At 36.6% G+C, this 22,634-nt stretch overlaps 1 non-coding gene across 1 annotated transcript; it reads right to left on the minus strand.

The window, feature by feature from the left end:
- Positions 1-16,203: 16,203 nt before the first annotated feature.
- LOC136128658 (U6 spliceosomal RNA) lies at positions 16,204-16,310 on the minus strand. Its single transcript, XR_010656244.1, has one exon. It is a non-coding gene; the product is annotated as a U6 spliceosomal RNA (small nuclear RNA).
- Between the last annotated feature and the right edge of the window lie 6,324 nt (positions 16,311-22,634).

Genomic DNA, 22,634 nt, shown 5'->3' on the forward strand with positions numbered 1-22,634 from the left:
CCCGACCCTCAGGGCTTCTGCTTTAGCACCTTGGGACCCAACACAGCCCATGATAGGGTGGTGGCAGGCTCTGAGCATAGGAAAAGCCCTAGCTCACACCTGGTTCTGGCTCTAGCTCCTCTATCTCCAGCTCCAGTCTTCCCCCAGCACACCCTAGGGGAAGACGTGACCCATGTTCAGCTCTCCCACCAAAGCTATTGCGCACATGTCAACTGCATAGGGATACTCCCAAATAAGGATACCCCTTCAGGACCAGGATAGGAAACTGTTTCACCAAATTCCATGGAGGCAGTGAAGGTTAAACAAAATGAGAAGACAGAAGAATGTTTCAATTGTACTACGATTCAACTTGTACTTTAAAAATAGGTGAATCAACTGCCTGTCTCCCCTTATCCCCAACCCCTGGCAATCACCAGCCTACTCTCTGCCTCTGTGTGTTTCCTCATATAAACGGAATCATGCAGCATGTGCGGAGTTGCTAATCAACGAACATAGCGTTTCAATTATGCAAGACGGTTAAGGTCTCTAGAGAGCATTGTGCCTAGAGTTAACAATGCTGTATTGTACACTTGAAAATTTTAGAAGGGTAGATTTCATGTTAAATATTCTTACTACAATAAAAATGTGATTAAAATGTTTAATTTTTTATTTTTAGAGCTAATATACTTTTTGAGATTAGTCTTAGTAATCATATTTTGAGAAAAATCTTAGGTTTAAGTAGAGGTGACAAGATTTATCATAGGAATTTTCCTTATCCTGCATTTTCTGAAATATCTTCTCAAATATGAGGCACGTAATTTAATATATTTAATGTCAATCACTATTGTTAGAGTATTATAACATTTTATTATGAACTACTTTATTTCTAGCGTTTCTGACTGTAAAATAGCTATTTATTTGTAAGATTCTGTGACCTGTCCTGATAGATTTTAATGCTATATGTAAGAAATTAATACTTCAGTCATTGCTTGAAGTACATAATACTGTGTTTTGAAAACTTTCTCAAGAATAATAATAATTAAACAAATTAACACATAATATATATTTAATATAAGGAACACATGTGCCAAGTTCTTCTTATGTGGAAATAATAAAGAAGAATGAAAATCTGAGTTGTTACCAAGTCTGAATTTTAGAATTAAAAAGTTAATTTATTTAATTAAATCTATAACTCCTTCCAGTTGGACCAAATCAATATTGACAGATTGGAAACTAACTTATACTGCAGGTGGAAGGATGTAAGAAGAATGATTAGGACTTTAAATGACTGAATGTGAATCGATCCTTCAGATGTGCTTAAAAACAATTTGTTTTCCTAAACCCATTGAAGTCTTTTTTCTAAAGTTATTCTTTGTTTGATTCCAATCATATAGTGATGATTTTAAAATGAGTACATTGTTGCCAGAGAATTGAATCCAAAAAACCTGCCATCTTTTGGTATATTTTATTTTTTAAATAAAAATTGTATATATTTAAGGTATACAACATGATGATTTGATATACATATATATAGTGAAATGATTACTACAGCCAAGCTAATTAACATATTATCTCTTGATGAAGTTACCGCTTTTTGTGTGATGAGAGCACCTGAAATTTACAAATTCAGGTAAATTTAAGCAAATTTCCAGTATTCAATACATTATTATTAACTTTAGTCATCATGCTATACATTAAATCTCTTCATCTTATATAACTGCAACTTTGCACTCTTTAACCAACATCTCCCCCGGTAACCACAATTCTACTCTCTGCTTTTACATATTTCAGCAATCCAACTTCTGTGTATATACCCAAAGAAAATGAAATCAGTACCACAAAGAGATATTTGCATTCCCATGTTCATTGCAGCATTGCTCATGATAAACAACCTGAGTGTCCCTCAGTGAATGGATAAAGAAATTGTGACACACACACACACATACACACACACAGAGGAATATTATTCAGCCTTAAAAAAGGGAGATCCTCCTATTTGCAACAACATGGATGAACTTGGAGGGCATTATGCTAAGTGAAATAAGCCAGACACAAAGGAAAAAAAAAAAAAACACATGATCTCATTTATATGTGGAATCTAATTCCATTGAATTAACAACATTTTTTCATAGAGGAAGTTTAAGCTACAACACCTGAATTACTAAATATTTAAAATCAGCATTGCCTGAATGATTGTTTTCATTGGAAGTAATGCAATCAGAGAAAGTAATCAATAACCAGTATCTCAGGAGATTGTAAAATTGCAGGTTTTTACAGTGACAATTAAATTGTTATCTAACCATAAAGCTTAAATGGAAAATTTTTCTTTGATGTCATTCATGGTGATTAACATACAAAACATAAAGATCTCTTTGTATAATTGATTATATAAGAATGTTGAGATTGACATTTTTTCATGCAAACTGGTATATTCAAGTACGAAAGATCTGAACATTTAAAAAAAAATTAACCAACATGTTAATTTATGTGCTCAAACTCTCACTTGGCATTATCAGTTCAAACATATTTTTTATGAAGGAGAGTATAACTTCTGCAGTGGAAGATTCAGTATTTGCCATTTTGATTATACTGTAAGTTCCATTTATGTTAGTAGAGTATGATTTTGATGAGGTGATGAGGTGAGAATTTAAATAATTCACAGTGGGTTTTTTTCTCTCATTTAGTCAGATAGTGAGCTTATGTGAATGCCCTATAAACTCATCTCAGTGCACTTTTCTTGTCCTCTACTTGTCCTTACATAAGCAGTGACTATTAAAATGATAGGAGTCACAGGTAGAAAACAAATTTATGGTTACCAGGGGGAAAAGGGTGAGTGGATAAATTGGGAGATTGAGATTGACATATACACACTACTATGTGTAAAATAGATAACTAATAAGGACCTACTGTATAGCACAGGGAACTCTACTCAATACTCTGTAATGACCTATAATGGGAAAAGAATCTAAAAAAGAGTGGATATAAGTATATGTATAACTGACTCACTTTGCTGTACACCCGAAACTAACACAACTTGGTAAATCAACTATACTCCAATAAAAATTTTAAAAAAAGAAAATGATAGGAACTTTAAAGACTTCAGAAGTTTCTTGGTTAATGTTTCCAGAGAAATAACAAAATTACATATGTTGTATTTAAATAACAGGATTTATTTTAGTAGTTTTATAAATGACCTTGAATAATGACATTGCATAAATGATTGTACAATGACCCTTGTATAATCATTCAGGATCTGAATGAGGCACTTAATTTTTCAAAAAATGTTTGTTGCAGTTTGTGAGGAAAATTATAAATTACATATAAAACTGAAGCTATTTAATCTTTCTATATATCAACTTCCGTATAGGAAATTGATGTAAAGCTGTCTTTTTCCCATTTTGGTCATAGATTGGTGTGAAAGGATCCAACTCTTAGAAAAATCATGTCATAAAAATTGTTCTTACCTTACATGTGAGTTATGTTCAAAAAGTTCTGTATAAGGTATTTATTGAGAATTCCAGTTGTGTGTTCCCAGAGAAAGAGGAGGATTTATGGTAGCTGGTGAGCAAAGGTCTCGGAACAGCTAACTAAAAGTTTTCCCTCAGACCATTAGTATTCACAGAGTTATTAATAGGTATTCCAAAGAAAAGTAGAATTTCAGGAGTAAATATATTGATTAATGTTGGAGTTGAATGAATTAAACAAGTTTTCTTGCTGTAGGATTCTTCAATACCTTTAACGTTAATGTGCATTAATATGCATTGTAAGATACAACATACAATGTTTCTGAAATGTATTTTGCCATGAAACTTCTAATGCTTTTGAAAAGCTCACAGGACATTTAATTTTCTCTAAGGTAACAAATAGTGCTTATTAGGTCAGCATTATTTGGACTACTTCATATGCATTAACTTTTTTAAAGTTATGTGTGGAATCTGAAAAAAAAGTGGAATTTGCTTGCTACTTCCAAATATGGATGTCTTTTTTAACATACAAACAATATTTTAAATAGATTGTCACTCAATGGACATGTCTTATATTTATCCTGCGGTTTTTTGAACCTCCTGGCATGGAACCATATCCCTTTTCAAGGTCCAGTTTGCAAAGTGCACAAAATGTTGTCTCACTTGGTCTTTACTGAAACTTTCTAAAGCATAAAGCTGAGGCCCAGAAAGATTCACAGCCTGTAGGATTGGAAGCCTGTAAAGGGAAGAGCTGAGATTTGAATTTGGGATCTGGTGGATAGTGATAATAGATGCATCCAATGTCTGTGGAATGGTATATTATACTATTCCTTTGGAAGTTGTCTGCTGCTTTCAAGTCTTCCATATTTTTAATTTTTTAGTCTTCTATATTTTTCAAATCTGCTATATTTTCTGCTTTCAAATCTTTCATATTTTCCATTTTCCTTTCTCCTTTGCTCTCTAACTTGTTTAACCTTTATTCTCACTCTAAGAGTTGTCTTCCTTCCTCTTTTTCTCCATGACTCCTTATCATCCTAGACTTTCTACAGGAAATGAATATTAAAACATCTAATCCATTCTCTAGTCACCAATAAACACTACTCATTGATCAATTTTTTCTTTCTCTCTTAATGGGTTTTGTGTTAAAAGCTATAAAGAAAAAGATAAAATTTAAAAGTCTCCTTCCTTTGGTTCTAGTATAGTTATCTCTTGGAATTAAATAAAAAATGATGAAAAAATTGATGGAAAAGCAGAGAATTTTTTGAGTATGTAAATGTATGAAATGAAATTTTGAAAATGTATTTTTCAGAGAATATCCTAGACTGTACATACTAGTCATTTTATCAAAGTTGCTATATAGCATCCAAAATTAGTGTGTTGGAGCTTGCAGTGGAGAAAGTAGGAATTGCCTACTCTGCTCTTTTATCCCAGGACACCTTCCTCCAGACATACAGTACATCATGGATGCAGTGAAAGAGTAAAGGTAGTCAAGCAAGAGGTTGAATGGGATGGGTGCCATAGTTGAGAGGCTGTGGAGTTGGGAGGAGTAGAAGAGCCCAGCCTATAACAGTGGTGAGGGCATCTTGATGATGGAGAAGGGGGCAAGGATTGAAGTAAGGAACATCATATGATGTGCTTTGAAAGATAAAAATAATATTTATAGAAAGCGTATGAGAAGTTATTTTCTGTAATTATCTGTAGAGAGATTATTTTCTGGGATTATCTGTAAAGATATAAAAACAGAAGTGAAAAATATGGTATTTAGAATTGGTCATACCTGAATTCAAGTCCCACATCTGCCACTTACCAATGATATGACTTGAACAAAACTTTTTAACTCATAAAAACCTCAGTTTACTCATCTGGAAAATGGGTGTGTGTGAGATAAACTCTCATAGGTCTTAATTTGTCAGTTAAATGTTCTACTTCTTTTAAAGTGCTTGGCACTAAAAGTTCTCAATAAATGCTAGCTAAAAGTATTGGTATCAGGGAGGCTGTATGTGTAAATCTGGGACTCCCTGAATATGTGCTTTAAGTTTTTCAGACCCATTTGCAGTTGTAAAATCAGCTCTTTCCTTCTGGCGGAAATGCTTAGTTTATCAATTAACTTTATAATAATTTCCCCTCCTGCTGTAAAAGTGCAGCTTTAGTAAATAATGACCCAAGAACAATGCCAGGAAATGTACTAAATTTTCCAAACGGATTTCTTTGATTCAGTCAGTAACTATTAATTAGAATATGTAAATAACTTCTAAAACTCCAATTTCTTTTTTTAAATTAATTTTTATTGGAGTATAGTTGATTTACAATGTTGTGTTAGTTTCGGGTGTTCAACAGAGTCAGTTATGCATATATCCACTCTTTTTTAGATTCTTTTCCCATATAGGTCATTATAGAGTATTGAGTAGAGTTCCCTGTACTATACAGTAGGTCTTTATTAGTTATCTATTTTATACACATATAGTGTGTATATGTCAATCCCATTCTCACAATTTACCTCCCCCTTCCCCCTTGGTAACCATAAGTTTGTTTTCTATATCTGCGAGTCTATTTCTGTTTTGTAAATAATTTCATTTGTACCATTTTTTAGATTCTACATTTAAGTGATATCATATAATATTTGTCTTTCTCTGTCTGACTTCACTCAGTATGACAGTCTCTAAGTCCATCCATGTCACTGCAAATGGCATTATTTTGTTCTTTTTTTTTAAATGAAATTGAATACTATACTATTTTAAGTTTGTATTTTTTAGAAACAGTTGTTCCCAAACACTGATCAATTTGACTGCTTCCATCAAAACTAAATAGGTGAATTCAGGCATAAACCAATGTAATTTTAAAAAATGCAATATAAGATTTTTTTTTGTCAAAAAGATATTGTGGCCCACTGTAAAATATCTAAATGATGTGTTATCTTATAACCATTAGTAAATTGTTGATCTAACATTGATATGCCAATAATGTGCTATTCTTCTACCTTTGTTAGCTTTTATCACAAATAACATTTAGAAGGAAATAATAGGAATCCAGTTAGAATTGTTAAACAAGGTTAATATTTTTTGAGTATCTACTGTGTTTCTGGCAGTGTATTAGTTTCTTTATATGTGTAATGCATTGAGTATATGATATTATTCGTATTATTTTATTCAGATGGCAAGAATAGATTTGGAAAGCTAATAACACACTCAGAGTCAGATAGCTGTAAGTATGGCAAGTCATGGAGCTAGAAGTTCAACCCAGTCTGTCTTATTCCAAAATCTATTTTTCTAACTGCTATACCTTGCTGCCTTTTTTATCATTGTTCAAAACTAAGCTTTCTTACACATTGAAATTTTCAGTTTGCTGTGTTATGAATACCTCACAATCCAATTCCTGCTACATAATATCAATATAAAAATCAGATGATCGGCTGATAATAGTAATAGTAGCTAACATTTACTGAGTAATTAATAGTCTGTATTATGTGTTTCAATATGCAATCTTTAATATTTATAACTACCACTTGAAGAAGTAGTAATTGCTCTTACCCCCATTCTACAGATGAAGAAACTTAGCCTAAAGGAGGCAAATATGTTGTATATAACTAGCAACTAGTAGAGTTGTGATTCAAATCCAGGTGTGTCTGATTCTGAAGCTCTTTACCACTTTACTGTTTTGCCCTTTGTTATCATGAAGCTATATATTGTTTAGTAATTCTTATGATGAGAAAAACATATCCCAAGAACTGAGAGAGACATTTCCAGACCTGAAATTATCTAAATACCCTGACAGGTAATTGCTAGTAAACCAAAATTCCTCAAACCAAGATTTTATGGGCTTCATATTTATGCTCAACTCAAGATTCAGGTTAAGGTGACTTGAAAGTTTAAGATGCCCTGGGGTAGGTGGCATGGCCCAATGATTTGGAGTTTTACTCATCTTTAAATGTATGGATACAAATTACATACAGCTATGTATCTCCTTACTCTTCAAGATAACTGAGCTATGATATTTAGCTGAACAGCTGTGTCCTTCTTTGCTTTCCTGCCTTCAAATAAGCCGCTTTTTATAACCCAGAATGTTCCTTGTCTTCTCCACACACAAACATTTTAATATAGTACTTGAAAGAGTCTGGCCCTAGTGGCTCTCTCTGAGAGTCAGCTTAGGGTAGTGGTTAAGAAAGGGAACCTGGAGCCAGACTGCCTGGGCTCAGATCTCCTTCTAGGTATGACTTTATTTAACTTCTTAACCTTTTTGTTCTTCAGTTTCCTCATGTGTGAAATTGGGATAATAATAATAATAATAATAATAAATTTCACAGAGGGTTGTTATAAGAATTAATTGAGTAATTTTTGAAAATATGTAGATTGATGTCTGGAATAAAACAAGAGCTGCATAAGTACTTACCAAATAAATTTTTAAAAAATAAAGCTTTCACTGATAACCCTGATCAGTGTCCTCTCTTTGTCCCCTATTTCCTGATGCACTAGATTCAACTCTTAGGGCACTTACCACATTGCCTTTTCTAATAATTACTTATTTGTATACCTTTTTACTTATACTAGATTTTAAGCTTCTTGCGAAGAGACAACTTCTTTCATTGCTTCAGGTTATTGTTCAATAAGACTCATGCATAAGTGAACCAACGACTCTCTAGAGGCAGGTAAGTGACTTCCATTTCCTTCCGTCCAAGAGAACATTGCTGATGATTGCAACACCATTACATCATCTGTCACAATAAGATGGCAGTTCAGGGCTTACCCTGGTGGCGCAGTGGTTGAGAGTCTGCCTGCCGATGCAGGGGACGCGGGTTCATGCCCCGGTCCGGGAGGATCCCGCATGCCGCGGAGCGGCTGGGCCTGTGGGCCATGGCCGCTGAGCCTGCACGTCCGGAGCCTGTACTCCGCAGCGGGAGAGGCCGCAGCAGTGAGAGGCCCGCGTACCGCAAAAAAAAAAAAAAAAAAAAAGATGGCAGTTCACACTAGTGGAAATTGTTACCTTCTGATATGATCATTTGGTGCCTTCTGTGTATGTGGTAGGTGAAACAATGTTCTTACAAAGTTGTCCGTGTTCTAATCCCAGAACCTGTGGATATGTTACCTTACCTAGCAAAGGGACTCTGCGGATGTAATTATATTAAGGATTTTAAGATGGAGAGATTATTCTGGCTTTTTCAGGTGGGTCCATTGTAATCACAAGTGTCCTTTGAAGAAGGAGATAATGGAAGCAGAGGTCCTAGTGGTGCCATTGCTGGAGGGGAGGCTGTGAGCCAAGAGATGTGGACAGCTCTCTTGGTAAAGGAAAGGAATGGATTCTCCCTTAGTTCCTCCAAAAGAGCTGACACATTGCTGTCAAGACCTCTGGCCTCCAGAATTGTAGGTCAAATCACGTTATTTTTAGTTTGTGTTATTTTAAACCACTAAGTTTGTGGGTGCAGCAGCCATAGGAGACTAATCAAATCTACTTCCCGGAATGAAAGATAATGAAAATAAACGATAAAAATAAAGGAAAGAACAAAAGAATGAAGGAACAAAGGATGCTTTACTACAAATTACACCTTTGTAGTTATTATGAGTAAGAACCAATAACTGAATAGACAATTAATCATCACAAATTATAGTGGGCAGAAAATAAAACATCCATTGTTGGGAACAAAATTTAAAACAAGTACATTAGTTTTAAATGTACTTGGAAGTTGGTCAGAGTTTTTATGAAAGTGCCTTTATCACGAGCAAGGCATTGTAAGAAGAAAAAAAACCCTGAATCAATACTGTAATTCAATTTAAAAATGGAAGAATCACAACCAAGTACAGAGTTTCTTTTTATAAACCCAATCTTAGAAATGATGAGTAAAAATTTTTAAACTAATTCTCTCCTAAGCTACAATATGTAGTTCTTTTCACCATGTTTCCCTTCCCTCACTCTTTCATTTCCACTCCCTGATTCTGCTTGCAACCAGAAGCAGTTGTATGTAGGGTAGTCATGAGGGGAGAGTAAACAAAAGGGCAATGGCGGAGATGATACTGTCAATCTCGTTTTAATAAAGAGTCTACAGAGGGGCTTCCCTGGTGGCGCGGTGGTTGGGAGTCCGCCTGCCGATGCAGGAGACGCGGGTTTGTGCCCCGGTCCGGGAGGATCCCACATGCCGCCGAGCGGCTGGGCTCGTGAGCCATGGCCGCTGAGCCTGTGCCTCCGGAGCCTGTGCTGTGCAACGGGAGAGGCCACAACAGTGAGAGGCCCGCATACCGCATTAAAAAAAAAAAAAAAAGGAAGAGTCTACAGAAATGCTGAACAGAAGCTTTAATAGCATTTCTGGCAATAACCACCCCTGTTCCCCATGTATTTTGAATCAGATTTAATTTGAATTAAATAGAAATAAAAACTCTTTACCATTGCACCCTAATGACTGTAATTTTCTCTCAAGCTGTTACTTATACAGTATGCGGCACCTAGGAAAGAACATTCTTAATCCTTTTCTAATTGAGTCTCAAGGCTAATGTCTTTATTTAAAAAACTCACTTATTTTTGAAGGCTGAACTCTAATACTGTGAATTAATATGACATATAAGCCCTTCTGGATTTTCCACAAGAAGAGAAATTCCTAACTTAGATGTCTTCCTTTAGTTACAATAATTCTAGCTAGTCTAATGATACCACCCAGTTTGTCCTTTTGAGGGCTGTAATACTCCTGTCAGCAGCTCCGTTGGAGCATTTAACTCACCAGATATCTGTAACCCTGATTGCCAGAGCCAAAAATGTCTCCAGTATGACTTCAAGTAGTTCAACTCTCTGGTGCCAGATGGTATGCAAATAGAACCCTTCTCACAGATACAGATGTCACTGTGTGCAGAGCTTTTGCGAGTATCTATTCTACTCCTGCTGGGAATATAATTTGGTAGAAAAACTCTTTGGCCGACCTGCCTATGATCTGTAGACTATAGACTCATTCCCAGATGACAGCTTTAATATGTACTTTCCTATTAATCAAAAATGAAAAAGAACCAAAATTCAAAATTAGGGATGAACATATATTTTTGAAGCTGGATCAAAGGAGAGACTTGATAAAAAATTTAGAAAGATTACTAAAAAGGAATATCACCGAATGAGAGATCTAATTTGCCATCTCCTCCTTCTCTCACTGTAAATGCTGCCAAGGAGAATACCAAACTGTTTACAACTAATGGAGTGAGGGAACTTGTTTGCATCCATGCATCAGTTCCTTGATCTAAAGGAAGGCAGTAATGAATAGAAGGAATATCAGTGTTAAGAAAAGTATCTGAATTAGGTAAGAGTCAGTTTTCAGAATGAGTAATTGAATCCAAACCCTATATCCAGAGTTTTCCATTGTTAATATCTGAGCAGCTTTTAAGGACTTTTCTTTGGTTCCAATTCTACCCCTTGGGGTGGGTAGAGTAGGATTATTTTTCTGTTTTTATGCAGTTTTAGATCATCCCATAACCTAACTTATTCACTTGATCACATATTCAAAGATTTGAAGAAAATTTTAGCCTATGACACTTCGGAAGATAAATCTGCTTTAAAATAAAATTATTTATAATTTTACAGCCCAATAAAAATTTTTAAATTGTTTGTGATTTTAAAGTGTCCATACCACTATCCTTTTCATTAGAAAAACATATAAAATCTGAAAGTATTTTATATACTCAAGTATAATCTTAGGAGTGAAATATAAGGCTTTGGAGAAGTAGGATATATATTTTCTCTGTTATTTTCATTGCTGTAGTTGTGCTGGACTTCAGTCTTTAGCATGGACAAATAGAATGATATAGTTTTTTGCTTTTGCCATGTTGTACAGTTTGTCAGGTTTAACCAAATATTGTCAGGTAATTTAACCAGATTATTGGTGTACCAACAAAATATTTTTAGAAATCAGCCTAGAGAAAACCCGAAACTATACCCTAGAGCTAAGCCAATTGGTTGGTTTGTAGACATCTCCTTGTAGAATTGGTGTATTTGTTTGAATTTGAATTTGAGGTAGAGTATTTAATGTCTAGGAAATAATGAAAAACTATTTTTGCACGTAAACCCTAAATGTGGTGCTATTCTTATAAAGAAAATGTCTAAGAAGAATGAGCTCAATATCTTTAAATATTTTATAAGGAAACCCACTGTTCTTTAAGAGTTTAAAATACTGCATCAGGGACTTCCCTGGTGGTCCAGTGGTTAAGACTTTGCCTTACAATGCAGGGACTGCGAGTTTGATTCCTGGTCAGGGAGCTAAGATCCCACATGCCTCATGACCAAAAAAACCAAAACATAAAACAGAAGCAATATTGTAACAATTCCAATAACGACTTTAAAAATGGCCCACATTAAAAAAAATCTTTAGAATATTGCATCAGTGACACAAATGAGCTACTAAATAAAGTGCATTTTTTAAACAACAAACCCGATTTAATAAAATAAGTCTCAATTAAGCAGGAGGTTAAAGGTTAAAATATTTAACTAAGGTGATTCTACTGATGGATGAAGTAGACAAACTGGGATTTAAGACTAGTTCCATCAGATTCATGGCAAATTATTTGATCTCATCGTAAGGCTGTGGGAACTCTTAACAGCCTTAATTTACTTACCTGCAAATTGTAGCTACCAGGAGGAATTGATAGATACCATATAGTGTTTGCTTCATGGTAGGTCTCAGTGATTTTTAGATATGATAAATGATGATGATGCTTAGTATCAATATTATAATATCTAATAACACTACATCTATACCAAATTCTTTTGTCCATTTAACTTTAATAGACTACTCTTTCCATTTTGAAATGTTATCTTTTTAATGATCTTATAAAATCTTCACTGATTTTTTTATTCAACTTGTAACCTTTTTTTTTTTTTGCTTTTTCTGCCTATTTGCCACACGTTTTTCATGACGTGTGGAATCCCTATGTTACGAGATGAATATCCAGTTACTACCTTTTTCATTAGGCCTTGGGCAACTCTGGCTGCAAATACTTATAAATTTATGTTACAATTTCACTTTCTATATCTTCTTACTTTTATTTTTCACTTCGGTGCCCTATATTTCAGTACAGTATAGTTTTAATGTGCTCTTTATTGTTCCTTGGTGAAAACTGAATTTTATTAAGCCCAGGCTCTAATTCTCATCAAGCTATCCTATAACTATGAGTTATATGCATGAGTCTATGAATATGAAAGAGAAAGTTCATTCTAATCTAAAGCATACAGATTGATCTTATTATCAACAGTACATAATAGAGACTTATTATTCTTCAGTTTGCCTAGTGTCTTGCACAGGGCCATCATCAATATAAACCAAGTTCAAGGCATAATGCTTGCTTTCAAGAAGTTGGAATAACTAGTTCAATTCTTTCACCCCAGTATTCCCTATCAGATTTACAGTGTTACTTATTTTAAAACACTACTGACATCACCATCAACAAAAATACTAGAATTTATTTTTGTAAAAAAATGTGGGAAAACAATTTAAAAAACAAAAACAGAATTTAATTTAAAAATTTAGTCAGTATGATGTGTTTATTACATTCAGAGGGCTGATCCCTATAAAGTTGCCATAAGTCTCTTTGGTCATCTGATTTTAAGGCAGTGATTTGTAGTAAATATTAGTGTGTATAGGAGTCCAAGCCCCCTTCTCCCACCCATCCTCTGCCATCTCAAGAAAGGCGATACTGTCATGTTCTGTTAGAAAACTGAAAAGAAGATCTCTGTTGTTTTTGCACCATTAATTTATAATAATATAGAAGAGTATCTATTTCTCAATCTGTGTGCCTCTCCACCTTCTGTGTAAGTGCTATTGTATTAAAAATTGAGGCATATGGAGGAGGCTGTAGTAAATCAGTAGAGGTAATGTTTTCTGTGCCTCTTAAAATCATGTAATTATGATTCAAATCCTTCACAGCTCATGTATAGTAAAGATAGGTTCTGCACATCTATATTGGCATTTAAACAAATAAAAGTTTATGACTCTGCAGGTTGGAAAGAAGTTTCAACCAGTTAATGTAGACCTTGTGGGAAAAATCCCTTTTAAACACAATTGTTGCTGGAAAACAGGATTTACACTTAAGCCATTTTTTCTGTTGCCTTAAGATAGTATGCAAAACATTTGAAAGGAGTGACGCTTTTAGTTTGACTATTTCATTATTATTATTGTTCTTAGTTTGCGGGACAGCACTGAAGATAAGGGGTCTTTGTAAAGTACAGTAAAAGTGGAGTCCTTCACTACATGTCATTTTTATTTTAGCATCTTGTTCTATATTTCCTCTCAGAGAGACAAGGATACTACATAAACAAAATTTACCAAAATCCTAAGATTGTGTGCTTATTGGAGGAAAGGAATGGCAGTGATGGTAAAAGATGAAGGGGAAAACATAAGCAAATAAATTCAAATAAGAGTAAAATTTTATAATGAAGATGGCATATCCTAAACTAAGGAATAAAATTTATTTAACTTCATGCTCCTGAAATTTAAATGAATAAGTAAGTATATATATGTGTGTGTATATATATGTAAGTATATATATATACATATGACATATATACCAGTATATAGGGGTCAAACCACCTTCACCATTGTGGGCAACCTCAAACATCATCACATAGGCATCTGATATACCAGGCTTCCCCCAAAACAGATTAGGGATACATGCATGCCATCAAATTGAAATGTAGGCATTTTTGCTTACTCAATGTGTTTATCTCATCGGTAGTTTACATAATTTTTCTAAAATGCTATTCAATTTAAGATGGGGTTTCAACTGCCAAAACCTGTCAATGAGGTATTTTAAACATTTGATGATATTCATAATATTTGGTTTCAAAAATTAAAAGCAAAACACCTATTTTGGTGATTTAACAGAGGTTCATAAGTTAGTGTGTCTACTTTTATCTATTATGTTGTTATATTTCCAGTGCAAAATTGATGTTTGAAATTTCAAGGTTGATGTCTTCAGGAATAGGTTATCCCTCAAACAATGAACATGATTTTTGAGAATGACCAAAGTAAAAGAAAAATGCCATAAATCCGGAGTGTGTTCACAAAGGGAAGAAGTGCCTTCTCTATCTCTGAGTACTGGGCATTCACAGCAAGCCATGCATTGCAGGAGACTTTTGTTTGTTTGTTTTAAAATTTTACAGAAACTTTGGGAGGCTGGAAGGGTGGAGACAGGGAAGGTATATCTACTTTGACGCTGAGCCTGGAGTATATAGAATTTGGTTTTACCTTTTCTGTGGTTACAGTGATGTTTTTCCTAAAGATAATTGTTTCCTCTCAGGGAGGGGCTTATGCCCACACTTAGAATGAATTAATGTGAGAATGCTTTCAGCAGCCATCACCTTGGAGAACTTCAAAGAGTGAAGGTCAGGTCTGAAATCAGCTGTCTGGTAGAAGTTAGGAAAAGAAATACATAACTTTCCCTGAGAATTTCCAGAAACGCTTGGATAGCACAACCTGCTTTCAAAAGAAAGAACGGGAAATCCCGCTGCAGCCGTTGCCATAACCACGATGCTGAAAGGAAAGAAGCAGAATCAGCAGGGGCAGCCACGGCCACTGCAGCCCCCATCTCCAGAGGGGAAGAGACCCCAGACAGGATGGGGGGCTCACTGCTCTTCCCAGAGGCCCTCTAGGACCAAGGGGACCCATGATTGCACCAGTGGGGAGTCTCCTGTTTCCTCCTTAGGGTAGAGGCCCAATTCAAGGAGGTTTAGGTCCCTGGTCTGGCCCATATGGTCATGGTTGGTGGGGGAGTCAGTGCTGAACCTCCTTCCTGGACCAGGCCAAGGGGGTCCCTCCGGGGAGGCCTTCACAAAGAACAGAGACAACCTTGAACACTCACAACTGGCCCCTTAACAAGAATGCCTGCTGACCCAAATATGGACCCCAGGTTATGGAAGACAGATCCCACCACCCTCTCTGCCAACAGTGCCAAAAAGGGCCATTGTTGATATGAAGACCTCTGTGCCTTCTGCCACCCAGGCATCAGTGGACCTCTGTGAGACTGTGCCTTTCCACCAGCCTGGAAGGGGCCCTCTATGGCCAACAGCCATTTATTTCCCTGTGTCTTGTGATGGCTACTGTGTGGCTGTTCCACTCCCGACCTCAGTCACTGACACCCGCCCCCAGAGTTGTGTTTCATCACTGGTGCCCTTTCTTCTGATCCAGCCTCCAGAGCCTTGCCTCAGGACCCCGTCTTTGCTCCCTTCAGCTGCTTCCTGGATCTTCCTCTCTCTCACCAGAGTCACTTCCTGAAAGGCCACTCTCCCTGCTCTTGGACTCCGTAGTTTCTGCCTCAGTAGCACGATCCCCACCGCCGTGGTCTGTGATCGCTGTGTCTTATGCGACTCTGCATCCCCCTCATAGCTTTTCTCAGCGTCCTTGGCATTTTGTGACTTCCTAACACTAGAGGAAATTTTTCTGTCAAAATGAGTGAGGCTCTTGGTACCTTCTAGACTTTCCCCACCTCCCAACACGTGAAACTTTCCACAACTTTCCCTGGCATCTTCATCCTTCTCCTGGAGTCAGTTATTGTGGGTAGGACACAGCCGCTGAGATGTTTTATAAAGCCTCTGAGGGACCTTCTGTAGTTCCTTCCCAGTCCATTTTAGTTAGACTATGTCACTGTGAAGCCGTCAGCCCTTTTGTTTGAATTTTGTGCCTCTCCACCTGGCCTGCCTTTGGTGGAACCTGGATAGTACTGTCGCCCTCTTCCCACTCTCTGCCTCTGCATCCCTGGCGTTGGTTGTTTTCTGTGAAAACACCAGTGAACAGGTTCAGTATTTTTTCAAAAATACGGAACCCTTCACGAATTTGTGTGTCATCCTTGCGCAGGGACCACGCTAATCTTCTCTGTATCGTTCCAGTTTTAGTAAATGTGCTGCCGAAGCGAGCACCAGGTCCAGTTTTGAACTGACCCTGAGGAAATAGGTCAGGAACTGTGTGGGGAAGAGGGAGGGATGAGAACCACTGGAAAACTAAGAATAATTTTTTTTTCATTTTAACATTTTTTTATATTGGTAGTAAATGCAGTGGAAACAAAAAGAAAAAGAAAGGAAAAGAGGAAGGTAAGACAGGAGGAAGAAAGAAACGAGAGAGAAAAAAGATAACCCCAAACCGTACTTCCTGTGGTAAGGTATAACCAGGAAGCTTTATTTTAAACCCTGAAGAACTGTGGCACAGTTAAAACTGCAGGAACATCTAAAGCTGAATCATATAGCAACTGACTCTGCGTTTGAGGGAACCTAGGTATCTAAAGGCCAAAATGTATATTCCACGTTTCTATTTAATTGGACAAAATATATTTGAAATTTTTAACAAGCAATAATAATTACCCTGCTGCACATCTACCACATGCTTGACGTGACTTTAAGTGTTTACAGCTTTTATGTATGAGGTTGGAATTGTTATTACCACCATTTTTACAAAAAGGAGACTCAACAGTGAAATTAAATAACTTCTCAAAGTTCTCACTGACAGGAAGTTTTGAGGACTGTTAGAAATTGCTTCAAATTGAGTTGTCTAACTCTAGACCGTGTGCTCTTTATTGCTATGATATTATTCTGGAATTATGTCCCTTTTAGCTTCACAGACCTACTTTGTCAGCTTCTGCTGGGAAATCTCATTATAGGAGGTGCACACACATGTGGAAACTCTGCATTTCTACTCCTCAGTGACCTGACAACTCCGAATTTGGTAAAATTCAAGTGTAATTACTTGTGGCTTTTTATCTCCAAGTGATACTTCTTCCAAAAGATGATGTGTTGAAAACAACATTATAGACCAAAGTTCTCCAAATATACTTGAATATAATGTCATGGAAATCATTCTAGCAGTATAGCGTTTATCCCTCTTTAAATCATTGTAGCATTTGACTATTATCTATTTGTTTCTTTTTTGTTTGTTTGTTTTGTTTTTAATAGAGTATCCTGAAGAGTATATATTCAAAAAATAATAATTGTTGAATGACTGGATTTGGAAATTTTTCACCTGTGAAAGCTGAATTCTAGCATCAGACACAGCTTTAGCTACCCTTAAAATAGACTAATGATATGCAAACGTTAGAGAATATTTTCAGAATGATTTTTTTCATTCTGAATTTTGTCTCTAACAGTGGAGACAAGGTATGTACTATGGAAAAGCTGGTGGTAACCCTAAGGGTCATCAGAAGAGACTAGATTTGTATCTGCAAAATGTACATGTTTCTCCAGACATAGGATTAAAGTCCCTTCAGTCTGATTTGGGTCTCCTCTTTCTTTTCAATACATTAACTTCTTTCCTCTGAGACCACATGACTCCTTACAGTCAAAATTCCAGGTTTATTTGCTTTCTGTTTATTTATCTTCTTTGAGGGAAATAAAAAGAAGATGAGCAATCAGTTTATAAATATTGAGTAAACTGAATTTCACTCTTTGAAATTTTGTTGTGCAACTAGGAACAAAGGGTTATATTTGTTATAATGGTGATGAGGAAAAAAAATTGATGAGATGATAATTTAGAAATATTAAACAACATTGCTTTATAAAATAATCTCATTTACCTAAAAATTAATGGAGAGGCTGCAGAAAAAAATAATGGTGACTTAGGAGAACCCAGCTTCCCCATCCCCCCACAGAGATCAATGATTGGATAGCTGGCCACAAATAAAAAACAGCTCTGGGAGACCACTAGAGTCCACTTAGGAAGTTTTAGCAGCACAGTGGAAAAAACTGAAATAATCACACAGAGGAGAAGGAAGACAACTTCATTTTGCTTGCATCATCCTATCCCTAAGCCAGCACTCTTCAGTGCCAAGGAGTTTACCAGGCACAAAGAGTTTCTCTCACCAAGAAAGGAAGAACAGAGTGAGCAACCACCTTTTCCAGCCTCTTGGGGGCACTGCATGAAGATCTCGCTTAGGTTTCATCCCACCCAGTCTGGCAAAGCTGAGATGTATAGAGCTGGCTAGGAACAAGTAAGAAAAACACAGATTAGCAGACATGCAGCAGGAGTGACTGTTCATAGAGACCTGGATTAAAGACTTAAACATAAGACCTGAACCTGAAAACTCCTAGGACGAAACATAGGGAAAAATCTTTTTGTCATTGATCTTTGTAGTGATTTCCTGGATATGAAAAGTACAAGCAACAAAATCAAAAATAAACAAGTGACACTGCACCAAACTGAAAGCACAGTAAAAGAACAATCAGCAAAAAGTAAAGGCAACCTATGGAATGGGAGAAAATATTTGCAAATCACATATCTGATAAAGGGTCAATATCCAGAATATATGAAGAACTCATATAACTCAATAGCAGAAAAAAAAAAGCCTGATAAAAAGCAGTCAGGCAACTCAGTAGACATTTTTACAAAGGAGACACACACAAATGGCCAACAGGTACATGACAAAAGCCTCTACATCGCCAATCATCAGGAAAATGCAAACCAAAACCACAATTAAATACCATTCTCACACCTGTTAGCATGGCTATTATCAAAAAGACAAAAAATAGCAGGTATTGTTGAAGGTGTGGAGAAAAGGGAACTCTTGAGCACTCTTGGTGAGAATATAAATTGGTATAGCTGCTGTAGAAAACAGTGTGGAGGTTCCTCAAAAAATTAAAACTAGAACTCCCATATGATCCAGCACTCCCACTTCTGGGTATATATCCAAAAGAAATGAAAATAAGATTTTGAAGAGATATCTGTGCCCCCATGTCCATTAGAGTATTATTCAACCTATTCAAAAACCTAAATGTCCATCAACACATTTCATATATGTATGAAAAACAATATTATTCAGTGAGAAGTCCTGCCTTTTGTGACAACTCTGATGAGCCTTGATGGCATTATACTAAATGAGGTAAGTCAGAGAGATAGACATATACCTTAAGATGTTACTTATATATGAAATCTAACAGAGAGTAGAAAAGTGGTTACCAGGAGCTAGGAGGTGGTGGAAATGGGGAGATATTAGTCAAAGGATACAAACTTTCAGTTATAAAATTAACAAATTCTGGGGTTCTAATGTACAGCATGATTATAGCTAATAATACTGTATTATATACTTGAAAGTTGCTAAGAGAGTAGATCTTAATTGTTCTCACCACAAAAAAGAAATGGTAATTATGTGAGAGGCTGGAGGGCTTACAAATTAATGTTATGGTGGTAATCCTTTTGCAATATATAAATGTATCAAATTGACACACTGTACACCTTGAACTTTTACAATGTTATATGTCAATTATATCTCAGTAAATCTGGGAAAATAGAAATAAATAAACGAAGGAAGGAAGAAAGGAAGGAAGGCAGCAGGCAGGCTTTAGGGAGTATTTTGGAATCATTAATTCCTTATGCCATCACATTGTTTTCTTGGAAATATAAAAATGACTAAAGCAATATACTGACTTTTTATAGGTATAAAAGTAAAAATACATTACCTTGTTACTTTATTGTGAGGTCCAGTTTATTATTAGAAACATAAATAACTACAATTCACAATGGAACCTGCACTTAAACATGAAACAGGCTCTCACGTGATACTGTTAGTTGATTATGAACTGGTCAGCTTCCTTGAAGTATGAGAGGTCACAGTTGGAACATATTCCCGGTTTTTGTCACAGTGTTTTAATCCAGATATTTCAATGATGTCGGTGGTTTCATTGAAACCTCATCAAGATGACTGCTAAAAATCTTATATTTGCTCTTTATGCTAAAATTCAACTCCAGAGAAAATTACAATATTTCCCTGCTCTACTTATGAGCAGTAAGACTTAGAAACTAACTTGAGTCAATATCATCCAATATAGGATTACAATTTAAGGTAATATTTTAAGAGAGTGTCACATCTCAGTTTTTGAGGAAGAAGTCACATGTGGAAATATTTACAGAGAAATATGTGAGAGCTCTTTTTAGTCTGGAATGGAAGGATTCAGTGTCAGTCACCTTTACCTTCGATGCACCACTGCCAAAGCTGGAAACTAGTTTTCCTAGAATGTATGGTGTTAGGTTAGGGTTTGTTAATGAGAAGAGATTAGTTGAAACTTAGAAGCCATTACTCTCGGGAGCCAAGACATCACAGCTAAGGCGCCCTCCAACAAACTCCCTCTTTGTGATAGTGGCAAACAAATGTAGCAGCTTCTTCGCCATCTGCATAAGCTCTGCAGTTCTCCACCTGCTCTAGTTTGAAGTCATTAGTAACAATTTCTCTACTTCTTTGACCACAGACTTTCTGTCCAACATGTACTTCTACATTTGTTTAAGCTCACATTCCTTTTTTTTTTTTTTCCAGATGTCCTGAATTTTATTAGCTGCGTGATTTTCAGCAGACTCTTAACTGCTCGGGTTCTAGTTCCTCACCTATAATACAGCATGCCTGTAAAAAATTAAAGTTTAAATGAAAAAATATCTATTGTGCATTGTAGACTAGAAGTCATTTTACAAGCATAACCAATTATTATCACATCAAGTCCAAATCTCTCTACCATTTTTCAAAGCCCTCTAAAACTTGACCTCATGCTCTTCATCCAGCATTATTTTTTTAATTATTTTTTTAACATCTTTATTGGAGTATAACTGCTTTACAATGTTGTGTTCGTTTCTGCTGTATAACAAAGTGAATCAGCTATACACATATATATATCCCCATATCCCCTCCCTCTTGAGTCTCCCTCCCACCCTACCTATCCCACCCGGTTAGGTGGTCACACAGCGCCGAGCTGATCTCCCTGTGTGATGCAGCTGCTTCCCACTATTAAGCTCACATTCCTTCATTAAACTCTTCCCTGAAAAACTGTAGTGTCTCTATCTCCTTGGGTACACCAAGATTAATAAAATTTTGGGCACCAGAAGTACTTCACTGGGGTCAGACTTAAGGATGGGAATCCGACATTCATTCTCTGATCTAACTAGATTTAAAGGTATTGATGATCTCATTGCCAGTGGTAATTAGGACGCAGTGAAGGGCAGTATTTAAAAATATACATTTGAGATACCATAAGGTGTTTGAGTTCCAGGGTTTATGGATGTAGGAATGCTGGAGTCGAATTTTTGTATGTGAACTCTTTTCTCACCCCTAACTAGGTCACCTGTGAGGATCCAGTGAACAATCCCTTCAGCACAGCTTTGAGGGATATATTATGAGTATATATCTTTTCCCTAGAGCTGCTGTAACAAATTACCACAAACATCATGGCTTAAAACAACAGAAGTTTATTCTTTCACAGTTTTGGAGGCTAAAAACCTAAAATTAATCTGTCAGCATGGCCCTGCTCTCTCTGAAGTCTCTAGGAAAGAATCCCTCCTCGCTTCTAGTTTCTGATGGTTACTGTCAGTTCTTGGCATTCCTGGTTTCTTTGGCAGCTGAACTTCAATCTGTCTCTGTCTTCACATTGCCTTCTTCCCTGTTTCCTCTGTGTCTCTGTATTTCTAAATCTTTCTCTCTTTAGTAAAGACTATCAGTCATTAGATTCAGGGCTCACTCTAATCCAGTACGACTTCATCTTAACTTGACATTATCTGTGAAAGCTTTATTTCCAAATAAGTCACATTCACAGGTACCAGGGGTTAGATCTTCAACCTGCTTTTGATGGACAAAAGTTAACCCATACAGTGAAGGAAGCAACAGTATTTTTTTTTTTTTTTTTTTTTTTTTTTTTAGCGATACACGGGCCTCTCACTGCCGTGGCCTCTCCCGTTACTGAGCACAGGCTCCGGACGCGCAGGCTCAGCGGCCATGGCTCACGGACCCAGCCGCTCTGCGGCATGTGGGACCCTCCCGACCCGGGGCACGAACCCGTGTCCCCTGCATCGGCAGGCGGACTCTCAACCACTGCGCCACCAGGGAAGCCCAGCAATAGTATTGACCCGGGGCACGAACCCGTGTCCCCTGCATCGGCAGGCGGACTCTCAACCACTGCGCCACCAGGGAAGCCCAGCAATAGTATTTTTGAAAGTTACAGTAGGGGCTAGAGGCTGTTGTCTGCAAGCAAAGAATGACAGTGGAAGGTGGTGCTATTAAAATGGGGTTGCTGAGTTTAATGAGGTGGTAGAATCCTATAGTGGCAGGGCCAAGTGGTGGAACTTAATTACCAGACCTGGGTATGGTTAGCATAATACGCAGCAGGACCAGAATTGTAAATACTAAGAATGGTTTGGCCCTCAGAGATCTTCGGCAGTCTTTGCCAGTATATCATGATATCCTCAGGATTGAAATAGATGGCTAGCTGTCTTAATGTTTACTA

The sequence above is a fragment of the Phocoena phocoena genome, chromosome 9, assembly GCF_963924675.1.
Source record: "Phocoena phocoena chromosome 9, mPhoPho1.1, whole genome shotgun sequence".
In the NCBI taxonomy this organism is placed as follows: domain Eukaryota; kingdom Metazoa; phylum Chordata; class Mammalia; order Artiodactyla; family Phocoenidae; genus Phocoena; species Phocoena phocoena.